Below are 11,951 nucleotides of genomic sequence, written 5' to 3'. Positions count from 1 at the left end.
TTCATTCATGCTCATGTTGTGTCCACAGCCACCCCGTGGAACAGAAGCCTTTCTCACCTCCTGTTTGACCTGCAGAGACAGTCCCAAACCCTCACGGCCTGAACCATTCTCACTTTGTTTTTTGTGTCAATATAAAGACTGTCATCTACATGCAGTGCACTGCAGTATGCATGACAGCAGGAAAGGGAAGGGAAATGAGAAATTTAAAAACAGGACATTGGAAACCTATACATGCATTTATACATTTATGCATGTTAACCCATTTTAACTGACCTACAGCCGACCACCTGCTGTTTCACCACCCCGTCTTTCCAACCCCCCTACCACACGGAGGTCATGTACTTCTCTGGTCTCCAGCAGCAGCAAGAGCAGTGCTCTGAGGATCCAGTGTTTCAGAGCCATGATATACTCCAACCGTTTACACAGGTGGCGGTCATATGCCAGTTAAAGCTGTACACGCACACAGAGACACGCACACAGTTACACGCACTCTTCTCAGTTAGCACTGAAAGGCATTTGGCGGTATGTATTTCCTTGATTCCAAAAATAAGATGTAGATAAGAAAACCTCGAGACACATGGATCTTTATCCTGTTTCTTCAGATTCAGTTTCCTTGTGTGTGATACCACGCTGAGAGAGGGAGTGCCTGCTTATGAGCCACAGATGACTGAATGGAGAATGCAAAGTGATGGTCTCTTTAACTAGAAAGCCAGAAATGCCACTGATGACTTTGCTGAGTTTGCAACAAGAAGCATAATATTCACTATGTCCAAAAACATTTTGAATCACTTTTAACATGTGTTGGTGGATAACGGAAAAACCTCTGTATATGTTCTGTTTTATCCCAAACACCCTTCAGAGTGCTACTAACCCCTCTTGTGAGGCTGTAAGTAGGTGCCTGTCTCGCATGAATGTGTGTGGCATCGAAGCGTAGGACTATGTGGTCAATATTCTGGCATTCTGCTCTTCCTGTGATTCAGCTTATGGCTCGTAATTTTTAGTTGTATGTTAGTAATGGAAAACCCTTCTCCAAACGGTCTTCCGAAAGTCACAGATGGTGAAGAGGAGGAATGGGTTACAATTCTTGAGAGATATGGGAAAGTGACCATCTGGTTTCCTGCATGTTCACATCCATCATCATAGTAACCATCACATGACCTACAGGTAAGTGAGTGAAGGTTTGCCTGCTTGATTGCTGGTGTATGTCAATGAATTCAGGTATATATTGGCAAAACCTTCCACATGTGAGCTGGAATAGAAAAATATGTGCACACATCAAAATACTAACTTATCCTCCAGTTGTCTTTTTTTTTTGCCATTTTGCAGCAATTTCACTTTTGATATAGTAAAAGTATAGAAAAAAAGAGCATGCAGTTTTTCAAATTAGTCTTGTCTCTGTCCAGACTGTTTGTTTTAAACACACTATGATTACCGTTGGCAGACAAAATAAGGATTGATGTAATAATCATGGTGAGTGGTATAGACTAAACATCTGTTTCTAACATGTACTTAACTGCAGTTTCTTTTTTTTAATGATTTATGCTCCTACTGGAATCTCACGTAAAATTTATACATCACCAAACCTAAAGAATTAAAACATGGGGGAACACATGGAAAAGCAGTACAGGCTGAAGCAATACAAGAAGGTGCAGAGCTGCTCAAATCATTAACCTGAAATTGAAATTTGCTGAAGTAAAATAAATAAATAAATAAATTAAAAAAATAAATAAAAAGGTGAACATGTATAAATATTGTGTGTTTCTGTTGTATAAACATAAAATTGCAAACTATTAAAGTAGATATGGTATTTATAGTACAAAATGGCATGTTCTCAATTTTCTTCCAATGATTGTTAAGTGAAAGAATTTCAGGTTGTGAGGTGTCGAAGACTGGTGGACCCAAAGTGATGATACCAGGATTTAGAACTGTCATAAACAAGCATTGACAAACTGAGACACAGAAGAGCATTTTTTTATATTAAAAAAAAGCAACATACCAGATGAACCGACACTTAAATACACTAAGGGTAATTACCTAAAATGTGGACAGATGTGGGTGATTATCAACTTCAACCTGGTGTGACTGACTGGAGGAAACAAGACCCAAGTAAACCTTACAGTAAATCATCCGAACAAAGGACACAATCCTTACAGTCTACATTAATCCTACTGTGTGTGTTCTTGATTAGTAATTTATACAAAACATACTAACGACTCCCGTAACCCTGAAAGGGAACAAACGGAAGAAGATGAATGAATGAATGAATTTAATGACTAAGATTGCACAATTTCATTTACTTGTAATTGGTAGTACTTGGAAGGTACAAGAGATACATATTCATTGTACTGTTTTTTCAAGCTAAATATGTTGCTATAATGTTGGGGATTTACAATAAATGTACTGCATTGACCGGAGCACCTTCTATTATTCAACATCATCGTCAAGACTCTTGGAGTGAGGGCGATGTCCCTTCCCGTTGCGTAGAGCAGACCAAAGAAAATCCATTTTCTCCAGTCTTGTGCCAGAAGCTGAGCATCCTTCATAGCAACCCCATAAAATTTAACGTTTCCCACAATGACGTCTGTCCACCGAGTTCGGGGTTTGCCTTGAGGTCGTTTCCAGCCTGCGGCCCCTGGACTAAAAATAAATAAATAAATAAAATGGCTTTTTTTTAGATATATGTAATTATGATTGTATGTTTGTATAATCATATGAATATGGGAAGATTTTATAAATGATTATCTTGAAAATAATATTTTGGATTTTGGGTGTTTGTGCGAAACTGGTCTTCCACTTTTCTTCTAAAATTCAAACTTCAAGTACCAGGCATCAATCAAATCAACACCTTGTCTTATCTAAATCCAGGGTGTAATCTTTAAATAAGCACGCAAGTGAAAAACTGCTAATCACACAGTTTCATTATATTCTATTTGAACCAGGGTGCAACCACGATTAACAACAACAAGCAGGAATGGGAAAGGGCAGTTAAAAATTTGATTGAAGGGGTTGAGCAAAGTCTTATCCAAGAGGCATTCTAGTAGAGATACCAGGTAACCTGTTAACATAAACTATTTTCATTTTGACTCTTTCAAGAGACTTTATCACTGACTGGTGTTAAAAATGTGTGATAATCCATCTGTAGATGTCACTGTGTTTACATTTCACCCTAACAGTGATGAACAACTTTCAGTGACAACTCACGATAGTGAGAAATTCTACATGCATATCCAATAGAAGTCAATTTACATGCTTGTTCATTTCAGGGCAGTGAAGGAAAATGTCTAAAAAGTTTAAAACATTAAACTTCCTTTGTTTCTGTTAGTTCAGCACTAAAACTAAGAAATCCAGATGTAGTGCTTTAAAATATTAAATTATGGATTTAAAGCTCACATATTAACCATGCCCATTATTTATTAAACATTTCTTTAGACATTTTATGAACATCAAAAAAGCTCACCCTCCATTAAATCTAAAGTTTCAAGCCAAATGTCAATTATATAAAATCATTAGAACTTTGCAACGCCTGACGTATAACCCTTTTGTTTTGTATTATCTTTAAACAAAAGTTGTGCAGTAAAAAAAAAAAAACAAGAAAATGCTGACATAGATCTGTGTGACTTTCTGGTTCATATTTTTTCTAAATGTCAACCAATTTTGTTTGTTACCTCCTGCATCCAGAATTACTGGGTTTATAATTCCACAAAAACCAGAACCCAGTGCTGAGAAGAGAAGATAAACACTGGATGCTTCTCTCAAAACAAAAAAAAAACATAAAACACACAAAGAAATCATCATTATGTGTCCATGTGGCCCTCTTCCTGGAACACGAAGCAGTCGCTTTGACTCAGGTATTTGGATTCACTTATGTTTACTCATCAGGATAGTCTCAAACTACAAGAATGAACTTGGAAAAGCAGATTATAGGGTGGCTGAGATTTTTTTTTCTTTTAACCACTAATTTGATTATGTAGCAACTAGAGAGAACAAATAATTTTCTTCTTTCACATTTCCATTCCTTGAGGGAAAGGCAATTAAATTCAAGCCCCCTATATCTCTCTGCTGTGTTAAAAGCACCACAAAAAGAGAAACTAATGTTTACTTCACATTTTAACACTGTGAGTGGAAAAAAGATTATTAATGAAAAAAGCTATCAAGAACAATGGAGGTCATCCAGGAGCTATTTTTTTCTGCTTGTTTTTTGATACTTTGCATGTACAAGTAATTTAACCCTTGTGCTATCCTAGGCACTTTAACATTGGGAGTTGGGTCATCTAGACCCACTAGACAGTGCTCTGAACCTTTTTTCTTCAATGATTTGTGATCTTCACTGGTGTCCATGGATTACATGAAATCTTTCCACCTTTATCCACCGTTGTCATGGCAGGGAGAACACGTCAATGCAAGGGGGGGGGGGGGGGGTCCATCTAAGAAAGGACAAGGGTTAATGCGGTTTGACAGAAGATTGTCAGAAACGTTGGTGCTGGTTTGCCGCTTTCCTTTGTCAAATTTACTTTCCGCCAAGCAACAGGTTTCATTATGTGACGACAGTAGCTCCGCCCTAACCGTTCAGTTTCATTTGTCTGTGGACCTGCAATAGATGGGGGCACCAAAAATGGTACGGTTTGTTAAGGTTTAATGGGTATATTTTATAATGAATACGCTTAAAATACCGGAGCGAACCGTACCGCTCAGTGGAAACAAAGCTTTAGAACCAGACCAAAATTACAATAGTTCAAAGCATCCAGAAACCCTAAAAAACATTTTTTTTAAAAAAGGTTTTGGGAGGAATAAATAAATGCAACAGAAAAAAAGGAATATTTAATGAACAAAATGATGGAAATAAAAAATGAAAAAACTTAAACTAAAGAGCAATTAGTTGGCAGTCTAAGATTTAATCAAATTTGGTATTAAATTTAACATAACCCAAATGTGGGGGGGGGGGGGGGGGGGATCAGGCTTTTCAAAAATGGATAAAACCCCAAAAAATCAATTAGGCTTATTTTTAGCCGGCTGACAAAGCTAACCCATCTGCTGGCTGATGTGTTCCAGGAGGTCCAGTTTGACTTTGTCTGTGCAGTTTTCAATCGCTGACTGATTAGAAGTGTGGAAGGAAGCAGCCAGGCGGTTGTCAGACACATGGCAGGATACCCAAACATGTTTCTCAACACAAATTGACCTCTGCTCTTCTGTGCACCTCTGACCTATGTCAGGATCAAGTCGAGTCAAACCAGAGACCTCATTTACCTATTGTCTGATCGTATCTCAGAAGTTCCTTTCAGCTGCCTTAAAGCTTTTGTTTTCATTAACTCTCTGTGTTTATAGCTAGATTTCATGTTAGCAGCATTTCCTTTGAAACCTTGGTAGAAAATGCAGACTTACTCTTCTCTTTAGTCGTATTTAGTTCTGGAACTGGTTTTGTCTGTAGAAACTTTCTTGACTGAAAATTCTCTAAATGTCCAGAGATTTGCTTTTACCTCCATTCCTATCTTCCACTTCCATACATGCATCATGCTAATGCACTGAGCAAGTACAAAAAAGAATAAAAATGAAAAAAAAACATAGCAGATTTTTTTTTAATAGTTATTTAATTATTCTTAGTGGCATTCATTTTGAAAGCTCATATGTATATTTGATAATGTGTGCATTATGTGAACTAAAAAACCAAAATATGTGTTTTATATGTTTTTTTTTATTTTGGATAATGGTTACTAGGGCTGCACGATATGAGGAAAACATGCGATATGCGATATCAGTGATCAATATTGCGATGACGATATAACTTGCAATAAATGAACAAATAGCAAAAACAACACAAACATTTCCATTTCACTGCAAAAGTTTAATTTAGATAATAGTCAAAATACCTTAAATTAGTCTCCAAATGACTCTCGTCTAATCAGGAGGGCAACATCTAACATCCGATTGGTCAACAACGTGGAAGGCTCCATCTGATTGGTCAAATGCATAAAGGGATTTTTTTAAATGTATTAAATAGTTCAAGTTGCCAGAAGATTGTTTTTAAAATTTAAGGTTTACCATTTATTGCGATTTTCACCAACTTTTTGCGATGTGGATATTGCACAGCTTGAAATCGCGATAACGATAAATTTGCGATTAATTGTGCAGGCCTAATGGTTACATAGAAATTCAATTTGTTTTATGCAAGATCTCTATGCAGTCTCTAATTTTAGGGATTTTCATTTTGTGTACTTTTAGTTCAAAACTTTAAACAAAAACAAAAAGATTGTGTTCAGTGTTAGTCCAATATACCAGCCTTATATTTTAGGAATAAACTGATGATTGTCGTACTATTTTTTCTGTATCATCTTGCTTTTGTTGTAACTTCCTGTAATGGTTTTCTTTGTTTTTCTATTTTTTCATTTTCATACTTATGTCATTAAGTGTTCTTCAATTCTGGTCCCTTCTAATCATGAAAATGTTCAATATGTAAGAGAAACATGTAAACATTTGAACATCAATTTTCATGAAAAGGAACAAATAAATAAATGAAAATGAAAAATACTTAATTGCATTTGGGGCTCCTCATGAAGAGACAATCTTATTTTCATTTTACATCACCACTTACTTAATTTTTGCATCCTTTCCATAAAATGTTTGTACTTTTCTTCTTTCTTTGGGCCGTTATGGCTGTTTAATGTAATTTCAAAGTTTGTATCTGTGTATGGTTTCCTTGTAGACAGAAATCAACATGTTGGCCTAAACAAGTACAACCCAAGTGAAAGGTGATAAGTTGTTTTATTTTAAATGAAAGTTTGTGTGCGTCATTAATTTTCTTTAAAATGTTTGTCCGTGGTGTATTTTTTGCTAAATTTAAGCTGCACTGGAACCAGAAGTAAACTATTCTAAATTCTTGTCTGTTTTGGAATCTGTAAATGTTTTGTAAGCAGATGAAAATGCACAAACAACAGCTAATATTTCACTAGTTTCCCATTGGCTTGTTAAGGGATCTTGGCTAGAAACACTGGACCGTAAATATGACCAGCTGGACGGCTATTGGGTTTCTCAATCTTGATATGAAACTCCATTTTATGTTCCTAACAATGTAAAAAGCAAAGCCTGCTAAAGTCAGGGATCCACTTTCAAACTGGACTTTGAAGTAAATTAAATCAGGAAGAACTCAATGGCCGTTGTGGTTACAGAATACATGGACAAAACACTTTTATTTAATAAGAACTTCTTCCCTATTTGTTCTTATGTTTTCTATAAAAAGAAAAACAAGCTGACCATTGCTAAACTTTGAATTCTAGATCAACTTTCAGAGAAAACAGTATTTGCAGAAATTAAATTAAAAAATAGAACAAGCTGATGACTGTAAGAACAATCCAGACTAAAATTATTTTAACAATAGTGCTGCATAAACTACTCTGTCAAAAACTAAAAGCTGTGAGGCTGTAATTATTATTTTTTTGATCCACATCACAGTGTTAACTGTAAAGCTGATAATCTAGTGCGCTTTTCAGAGCAGCAATGAATTTGACAAATTAAAATCCTTAATTTCTATAAAACAGAATGTTTTCAATAGTGTCTTAATATTTTCATACTGTTTGTTTAAACTAATCAACCAAATTTTCGACACATTTTGAGAAGGATAAACATCCCATGTGTTTTAGTTTTTCAGGCAGGCAGTTTTACGGGCTACTGTAATATGTTTTTTATTGTCACCCAAAATAACATAATTGCAGCAGATCATAGTACAGCATAAGTGAGCAATGAGGGGCCAGAGCTGTATAGAGAATCTGCCTGACTTTAGACTGTCAAACTGCCCTCATCTAAAGACTGTGTCCTTTGTTTTAAATTGAGAAATGGATATGCTCCAACATGCTAACACGAAACGAACACGCCGGCTTGTCTGGTTATGAGCATGAAACAAAGAGCCCACTTCATTCCCTCTCCGCTGCACACTGACGCCTCTGCTGACCTGAGCACAAACTAGCTCATTTGATATAAAGCAAAGTGCTCATCAATTTTTAAAAAGGCTTCCAACTTGGCACACTGACTGATCAGGCCTGCAGAATCCAAGCTAATGTGGCATTAATTGTGCTTCAATTATGTTGCAACTACTCTGTTGTTTTAGCAGATTAGTAGTTTTGGAATATGTTCAATCAAAGGCAGTCACAACTCATGCTTTGCCTTTTTTATGTCTAAAACAATGATGCATGCAGATAGGTTCAGGATGCAGTGTCTAGGCAAAGAAACACCAGCAGGACAATATAGGTTAAGGATCTTGCTTCAAATTTCCCAGCTGGTGCATGACAAATCTAGTTCCTAAACATGCAACCTCCATCATCTCCAAATCAATATAAGGTTGTTAAATTCTCTAATTTGTGGTTATGAATTGGTGCTAGTATACCAGTAAGCTAATTCAACAGAACATTGTGGAATTCTATTTGGAGACAGCAACAAGGAGAGCAGTGAGAATTGCTGAGCTCCATATTAACCAAGAAGTCCTAAGCTGTTTTGTTTCCTGAATTCTTGTTGTTAGGTGGATTTTTAAGCACAGCCTAAGGCTCTAGAGATCGTTTCAATAGTCTTTCCCTGAGCTTATGCGGGAGCTTTGTTCCTTAAAACCGAAAAAATGCTTTTTTGGCACATGCCTTTTCTGTAAGAAGCGTTAAACACCTGAATACCTAAAAAACAGGATTGTCCACAAAGTTGACCTTTGCATGTGGCCACAAGATATTATGTGAGGCACGTGAGCCACGTGTCTTCTGCTTTTTTTTTCCATTTTGGTTTTGTTGGGCATTGGCATCTGTTTTGCTTACATCACCAAAGGTTTGTGGTTAAGGTTAAAGTAAACTTTTTCACAAAGTTAACCATGGTCAAATCAGCATTTTAGTCAGAGTAAAAGAGAATAAAAAAGGGATTATGGGATCCAACTTTCTCTGTTTTCACTATGACATAAAAGCCTGATCTCTCTTTCAGTGCATTTTCAAAGACTGATTATCTGAAACTCCCATCTTTGACCTCAGCCCATAATAACAGATGTATGTAAGTTTTAGCCTTTTAGGTAGACAAATAACAAAAATAAATAAATAGATAAAATGAAATAGGTGAACGGGAGAACATTTCAAATCACCTTTTTTAACTACATGGTTTATTACACAATGTTGCATCTTAAAGTGCTTGACAAGAACCCTTCTGAAAAGAACATGTGCACACATATTATTTAAAAGTAGTAAAACGAATGTTAAAAGACAGAAATAACTAAGTGCTGTTTGACTGCAAGAGACACTGGAAATTTAATTATAAAATTAAAAGAGCTCATGAACTTACACAAAATACAGCTGCCATTATAATTATAGTGTCCTGGTCAAAAGACATGCTTTTAAAATCTGTGTAAGCTGTAGCCCTGCCTTATATCAAGACCAAGAAAGAAGGGCACTACAATATTCAGATGTAGATGTAGAGAATTCATGAATTAATATCTCTCTGCCTTGGCCCTGGAGAGAAATAATATGACTTGAACAATATTGTTAAGATAATCATTAACAGTCCCACCCCAGGGTGTTGGATTGTCACACATATTGACATGGCAAAGTAGCTTTATTCTGATTCTTTCTCTTTCAGCCTTAATCATTAAGACCTCCGTTTTTGTCCTAATTCAACTGCAAAAAGATCTTTACCGTCCACTTTCCAATTTCTATGATGCATTAAGAAAGGTTGAAAATGTTTCCAATGTCGTCTAAGAACACAGCAACATAAAGTCACGTGTCATCTGCGTCACTGAAAAATATTTTCGAAGTGTGGGACCCAAGACAGAATCTTGAGACACCCCACATGGCAATCTGTGCCTTTGGGATGAACATTCAACAATTTTTACAAAAAACAAATTTCTTTCTTTGAGGTACAACGTAAATCAGTCAAGCACCGCACCAGTGATTCCAACCAAATTATTGAGTCTCTAAGGAAATGGGTGATCTACTCAGTCAAAAGCTGCACTCAGATCCAACAAAAACAGGATTGACAGAATTTTCTTCATGTCACTGTTCAAAAAGATGTCACTGATCATAAACAACACCGACTAGGTCCATATCGGCACAGTTTAAAACTAAAACTCTCAACAACAAAAAAATCAGTAAAACAAAATAAAATAAAAAACTATCCATTTTTTTTAAAGCAGCTTTAAAGCAGTTGAACAGTAGAGTTGAAAAACATTTGTTTTTTTAATCTCAATAATAGGAAACGGATCGCAAACTCCTCCTCACATCTGCAACTGGTAAGGGCGTTCATTTGACTGATAAAGATAGGATAAATGAAATGGTCTACAGGTGAAAAGACTTTAAAGTTTAAACATTTCTAAAATCTTCTGGCCTTTTGTTTGTAACACTTATTCAAACTTTGCTGCTTCTCTGAGCCCTTTTTGTGTCTCTATAGAAGATCTCTGTTGAGCCAGATGAAGCATCAAATTGAAGTGTGTCAATGCACTAAAATAAATGAATACCTGGTGTTTTTGAGTTTTCTCATGACCCCTGATTGGGGAAAATCTCTTTCCCACACCTCCAGTATACAATGTAGCTCCAGTAAAAGATCTGTCAAGGAGAACTGTTGTCTGCATGCTAACATATGTTTTTACATATTCACACAGCTGGGTGACAGATGATTTCTCGAGTGCACATTTTCTGGAAAAGATTTGTTTTTCCCTAAGCAGTAAAAGACTAATTTTTTTTTCCAGTTTCTGTTATGATATTCTGTTAAAAATAATCTTCTCTTTTCTCTTTGAGCTACAATCAGACTGGATTGGAAACAGACAGTTATGTCAAAATAGTGGATTATTCATAGGAATGTATGAAAGCAATGTTCCTCAACTTCTGGCAGTCTAACTCATGGTTCAACAGTAACTCAAAGGGTTGTTTTCCATCGGATTTTGTGGAATGCTAAATTGTGTGGAGGGAGGCCCCTCGGCCACAGGAGGGCAGCCCTGCACCGTGCTGTTCTTTTCTGCAACACCAGGGACAGTGCTGTAATCCATTATTGAGAAAAACTCTTTTTCATTCCTTTATCAAATCATTTGTCATCTGTAAAAAAAAAATAAATAAAAGTTTTTACCAAAACAAACAAAACCATAATTCCTTTTTGGCTTTTAATTAAAATCAGTGCAAAATGTAATTGTTTGCATGTCCTTACTTGTCAATTCATAACTTCATATTAAGGTTTGCTCTTTTTGTTGATTTATTCTTATGTAAGAACTCTCATGAACTGCTTAAATCACACAGTAATAACCTCATACTTGCTGATGTGCTGCACTATATTCTCATAACTATGTATTGCTTCATTTCAAATAAAAACAAATGAAACTGATGTTATTCCTGCTGTGGCCATGTATCCATCCACAGGCTACTTATATACACCCACATTTCTGTTTATGAGCTGAATGAGGGCATGCATCTCTTTCTAGATGAAAGCGCGCTTTCCCAGCTGACACTGTCGGCACCAGAACCTCTCTGAAATGTTGCCTTTGAAGAGTCCTTGCGGGACTATTTAGCTTGAAACTCATGAGCTCCCACAGCAGCATATGAAAAGCCTGCAGAGGTCACAGCCAAAGCCCTGGTGAGCCCTACACTGTCTGACCTTTGACTTTAGGCCACTGATGTCAACAAAGGCACCATTGTGAGAACCCAGCACCTTTGACTAAAAATATGTGTTTGCTGTTAAAAAAAAACCTTATACGCTATTTAACAGGAAACTGAAAAATGATTAAAAAAGTAGCCAAAGTGGATGTTTTATTTTTTATTATTATGTCCACCAGTTGGCAGTGCTGCACAGAATTTTTCTAAAACTTTGAAAACTTTTTTTAACCCTTGTGCTATCCTAGGCACTTTAACATTGGGAGTTGGGTCATCTAGACCCACTAGACAGTGCTCTGAACCTTTTTTTTTATACTTTGTGATCTTCACTGGTGTCCATGGACTACATGAAATCTTTCCACCTTT

The sequence above is a fragment of the Oryzias latipes genome, chromosome 6, assembly GCF_002234675.1.
Source record: "Oryzias latipes chromosome 6, ASM223467v1".
Taxonomy (NCBI): Eukaryota; Metazoa; Chordata; class Actinopteri; order Beloniformes; family Adrianichthyidae; genus Oryzias; species Oryzias latipes.
The sequence above is the reverse complement of the archived record's forward strand: the minus strand, read 5'-3'. Positions refer to the sequence as shown.